General features: G+C 43.7%; 1 long non-coding RNA gene across 1 annotated transcript; it reads left to right on the top strand.

The window, feature by feature from the left end:
• Positions 1-330: 330 nt before the first annotated feature.
• Positions 331-4548, top strand: LOC144889634 (uncharacterized). The gene is made up of 3 exons (XR_013621943.1): positions 331-900; positions 3924-4070; positions 4191-4548. It is a non-coding gene; the product is annotated as an uncharacterized LOC144889634 (long non-coding RNA).
• The last annotated feature ends 1256 nt before the right edge of the window (positions 4549-5804 follow it).

Below are 5804 nucleotides of genomic sequence, written 5' to 3' on the forward strand. Positions count from 1 at the left end.
ATCAAATACCACGTGGTAGAGATCGGTGATTCCGACTTCCGAGGCGGAAGAAGAAGAATGAATTGCGTCCACAGGAAGGATTCAATAACGACGAAAACCTCCGCGTGATCTTGTGAACCTTGAACTGTCACTGTGTGTGACGAAGATCCCCGTAATCGGATCATGTCGATCCGTGTCCTTTTTGGTTTAGTGTCCAATGTCCATGTCCTTTTTGGTTTAGTGTCCATGTCCTTTTTGGTTTAGTGTCCATGTCCTTTTTGGTTTCGTGGCTGTGTCCTTTTGTCCTCCGTGCTCCGCTCTGTGGCCTTTTGTCCTCCGTGCTCCGCTCCGTGGCCTTTTGTCCTCCGTGCTCCGCTCCGTGGCCTTTGGTTCCTCCGTGCTCCGCTCCGTGGCCTTTTGTCCTCCATGCTCCGCTCCGTGGCCTTTTGTCCTCCATGCTCCGCTCCGTGGCCTTTTGTCCTCCATGCTCCGCTCCGTGTCCTTTTGTCCTCCGTGCTCCACTCCGTGTCCTTTTGTCCTCCGTGCTCGGCTCCGTGTCCTTTTGTTCTCCGTGCTCCGCTCCGTGGCCTTTTGTCCTCCGTGCTCCGCTTCGTGGCCTTTTGTCCTTCGTGCTCCGCTCCGTGTCCTTTTGTCCTCCGTGCTCGGCTCCGTGGCCTTTTGTCCTCCGTGCTCCGCTCCGTGGCCTTTTGTCCTCCGTGCTCCGCTCCGTGGCCTTTTGTCCTCCGTGCTCTGCTCCGTGTCCTTTTGTCCTCCGTGCTCCGCTTCCTGTCCTTTTGTCCTCCGTGCTCCGCTCCGTGGCCTTTTGTCCTCCGTGCTCGGCTCCGTGTCCTTTTGTCCTTCGTGCTCCGCTCCGTGTCCTTTTCCACAAATAGTGATCGGTTCGGATCTTCTGAGGAAAAGGTTTGTTCGGAGATTCTCATTTTATTATTTATACTGAGAAAGATCTTCTGTAAAACGATCATTTGAAGTGATTCGTCATAAATAATAATAGAGAGATCGGGTAAACATCATGATTATGCACAGCATGATATGACAAAGCGATGTGGATGGATTATGTTATGGTGAAACTAGGGGATGAGATCGGCAAGTAAGTAAGAAGAAGAAGCTGATTCGATTTAGGTTCAGGTTCGAATCCAGATCCGGTCTACCAGTGGATACAAAAGGGTCTCACTAAAATCCGAAATGGAGCGAAATGGACCTCAAAATAACCAATAACTTCCCCATAGCGAACACTTTTCATTTCATTTCATACACAACATATTAAACCAACTTCAATAACATCCGAAATGGATGGTGATTCAGTAGTAAAATTAAATGTTAAAATACTGATCTAAAACAGGTGAGGAATGAATAAAATGTAATGTTAATTAAGTACTCCATTGTACTATGTAATTTATGTCAATGTCCGAGTTGGAATAAACTAAAACAAATTAGAAATGGGGTTTTGTTATTTTTTATAAGTCAAATGAAATGTGTAGTTGTCAAACAAACAAAAATGGACTTCTCATTTAGCAAAATGGAGTTCTGACTTAGCAAAATGGACTACCCAGTTAACAAAATGGACTTATAAATTAAGAAAACTCTGCAGTAAATGAAAGTAAATTTATTTACACAGTAGGCTGGGCCAAATCGGAGGTGATTTTCCTAATTCAATGTAATTTACCTAAAAGTTGTGAGTAAGTATCAGGAACAAAATCATGAAAAAAAATTTCAAAAATATTGACGTTTTACGGTCAGACAGCCCGTTACCATAGCAACAGTTACAGACGACTCAAAAAATGCCTAAATTGACGATTTCTCAAGCTGTGTTTGACCCACAGAGTTGATTCTGGTACCAAAAGATGCAGAATTGAAAGCCAAGGATGATTGGATAGCTTAACAATGTCTGTGACACAATTCAATACCACTTTTATCCAAGAAACTAATTTTTGTCTGAAATTTCAAGCATATTTATGGAAAAAAATTGAAAATTTTGCTTTTTAATCATAGGATAACCATTAATCAAATTAAATTTACTTTAAATTGTCTTTTACAACCTTGTATTGTCCAGTTTTTATAACTGTTATAATATAACGTTTTAGGCATGGATACAAAAGCCAAGACCGTGTTGTGGCTCTTCGAAAAGTGTCCCCCCCATCTTCAATCTACCAGGAAACCAGGGATTCACTGGCCCTTATCCACCAACAGGGGAACTGGTTGTTCTCCAGTACCATAGGTATCACAGACATCTGCAGGAAACCAGCCACCTTCAGTCTAGCAAAAAGGATGCAGTCAAGCTTGTAGTGAAGGACTTGCAGGACCGTCGGCAGCTGGGAGATATCTACACACCCGAAGAGCTGGAAGACATAACCAGTCTCGCTGCATTCATGTCAGTCTTCTACACTAAAGCGTGGTTGACATGTACCAGTGCTGCAGATGCACCATCTAACGACCTGTACCTGATGAAGAACCTCCTCAAGGCTGAGGCCAGTATCGCAAAGAATCCAACAAAGTGGCCTGCCAAATTTCTGTCCTTTGTGACTGTGGCCCGAGAGAAGCTACAAAACCATTTGTGGTACCTCGCAGAGAGATTGGTCTCTTTGGCACTCTTCTCGGACGGAACGTCATCTGACAAGCAGACTATGAGAAGGGCTATGCTCAGGTACCATGGGTCTGCACATAACATGATACAGGAGATGCCAGCCTCACAGCAATTGGGGAGTAAAGCCCTCAAAGACTTTGTTGGTTACGACTCTTGGAGCATGTTTGAACTCTTGGGTATTGACTCCAGTTTTGTCAAGCTCCCCGTTGCACAGTGGCCCACCGCAGACAGCTATCGTCATGGCAAGGAAGTTGTGGCCAAACTCCCAGTTGTCAATGACGCAGCAGAGCAGACACTTGGACTCGCCACAGATTTGAACACTAACAAGGCCCCCACATCTGAGGCGCAGCTCCAGGCTCTATACAGGGTTGTGAAGGGCGTCAGGGAGAAGCTGCATGGACTGGCAACATCCACTGAGGTTGTGACTAAGAAGTCATTGGCCTCCATTGATTACAATTGGGACTAGGTTTTTTATTTTGTTATCAATGTTCAATGTCAGACCTTAAATTTGAGACAAAAAAGCTTAATCAATGACAAAAGTTAATTTAAAGTACATTTAATTTGACTATAGCTCTGATTAATGATTATCCTATGATTAAAAAGCAAAATTTTCATTTTTTTTTTCAAACAAATGCCTTAAATTTGAGATGAAAATGAGTTTTTGGGATAAAAGTTGTATTGAATTGTGTCACAGACATTGTTAAACTATCCAATCATCCTTGGCTTTCAATTCTGAATCTTTTGGTACCAGAATCAACTCTGGGGGTCACACACAGCCCGAGAAATCATCGATTTTAAGAATATTTTGAGTCGTCTGTAACGGTTGCTATGGTAACGGGCTGTTTTACCGTAAGACGTCAATATTTTTGAAAAAACATTTAATGGTTTTGTTTCTGTTACCCAGCCACAACTTTTAGGTAAATTACAACCTTGTAGTATGAAAAATTGAGAATCACCCCTGATTTGGCCCAGCTTATTACACAGGTATAATACAATATATATATATATACAGCATTTTTATCACAATGCAGTGCAATACAAAAATTCAATATTATTCAAATTGCAAATGTACGTCTTTCTTGGTTTTATACATAAATCGATTATATATCGATTATATATAAATTATATATTATATATCGATTATATTATATATTATAATCGATTATATATAAATCGAGGTATATAAATCGATTATATACCTAGAATGACATCTCCTGAGGTGTTAAAACGACTCCTCAAGACTTGTATATAAACTGGAGGGTTATACATGCTGTCAGATATTAATCAGGAGATACTACTGAACACACCATTCACTGAAGACTACCTACCTCTTTGCTTCAAGATTACCTGCATCACTTCTACAATCTGCAAGCAAGTGCAGCTCAGACATCATGCCTCCAAGGAACAGGTACCCTTGTGGGATTTGTGAAGCAACTAACACCGAGTCAGTTGTTATAGAGTGCTCCACATGCAAGAAGTGGATACACAGGTAATTTGAGTTCCATTTTGCTAAGTTAGAACTCCATTTTGCTAAGTTTGAACTCCATTTTGCAAAGTTAGTACTCCATTTTGCTAAGTTAAACCTCTATGCATTTTGTTCTCCTTCCAGACATTGTGTTCCCATGGACCGTGACCTGCTGGCAGAGTGGGGTGCTGATGATGGACTTTCGTTTGTCTGGCGGGTGTGTGCTTTTCACACACGCAGCCCTTCCAAGTACGACTTCGAGACTGCCTGCTCACATTTGGCAGTTTGCATCAAGGAGTCCTGCTCACGACAACAGGCTCACGACAACTGCCTCCAAGTAGACTGAAACAGAATAGAAACAGGCTCAGATCATTGTATATAATCGATTTCATTTGCAATTTGAATAATATTGAATTTTTGTATTGCACTGCATTGTGATAAAAATGCTGTATATATATATATATATATATATATATATATATATATATATATATATATATATATATATATATATATATATATATATATATATATATATATATATTGTTACAGACACGACTTTGATGTTAAAGTGGGCCGAGCGGAATGGCCGTCGTGTCCGCACAAATTACCCGACTATACTCGACGTTGACGAAGTCGCGTTACGCTGGCTCAATAAGAAAAAGAAGACACCCGGCTGGGTTATAAAATGACGACACCAGGGATACGGTTCTCAAGACCTCCGGAGGAGATTATATTCGTTACGGAAGGTCAGATTACAGGGACGAGAGGTACAACATAGAAAGACAAGCACTTAGACACAATCTTATATTATTCCCAACAGACGACAGATAAACGGGACAAAGCTGACTCACACGGGGATTGATGGCTAGGAAAGGCAAGGTAGCGATGGCTCCAGGTGCACCTGGGCTCGGGGCAGGATCAACACGGTTCGGTCCAGAGATGCGGGGAGGTCTCGTCGCAGCGCTCAGAGGTGACGTTCTTTCTCAGGCGGGTCTTTCTCAGGCCTCTCCAAACTCAGGCGCATCTGTTTCAGCGCTCGCAGGTCCTTCTTTCTCCAGCTGGGGGCGCATCTTACGTCACGTCCGCTACGTGGCCGCGTATATCCGGCGGGGAGTGACACGCCCTCAGCTCGTCAGCTCCGCCTCGTGGAATCGGCACGTTGCTTCTCATTGGGTGCGTGCGGGGGGGTTACCGGCTCCGCCCCTGACGAGGAGCTGACAAGGAGCCCCTTCGTGGTAACCCCGTGGAGCGCATGGTCTGGAGCGCATCGTCTGGAGCGCATTGTCGATGGCGGCGAACCGAGCCGGTGGGAGGACGCACACTCCCCCCCCCGCGCAGCGCCCCTCTGTTGTTGTAGACGGGGAAGAAGATGGGAGGAGGTACGGGAAAGGTCCTAAACTCACTACTGGTGCCATATAATCACATTCTGGTGCAACGAAGAGTCATAATTAATGGAAACCAGTCCTTAACTGACATAGATTAAGAATAACTAGCAAGATGTCCGAAAGTTGTCTACGTGTGGTGCGGTGGACCTGGGCACGACATTTAATGGGGGAATAAGGGGAAGGTCGGCTCTACTGAGTGTTATTTACATGCAATGGGACTAGGGAATGGGGGATTGGGGAAAGTTGGGGAGTATTGGGGAAATAGGGGAATATTTACAAGCGGATATGGAGGCCAAATTCCATATTCGCAACATTGCACCCTTCTCTACCCTCGGGGCATCCCGACCCGATAAATTTTTACCTAGTTTAG

Source organism: Myxine glutinosa, chromosome 1, assembly GCF_964187855.1.
Source record: "Myxine glutinosa chromosome 1, kmMyxGlut1.1, whole genome shotgun sequence".
NCBI lineage: Eukaryota > Metazoa > Chordata > Myxini > Myxiniformes > Myxinidae > Myxine > Myxine glutinosa.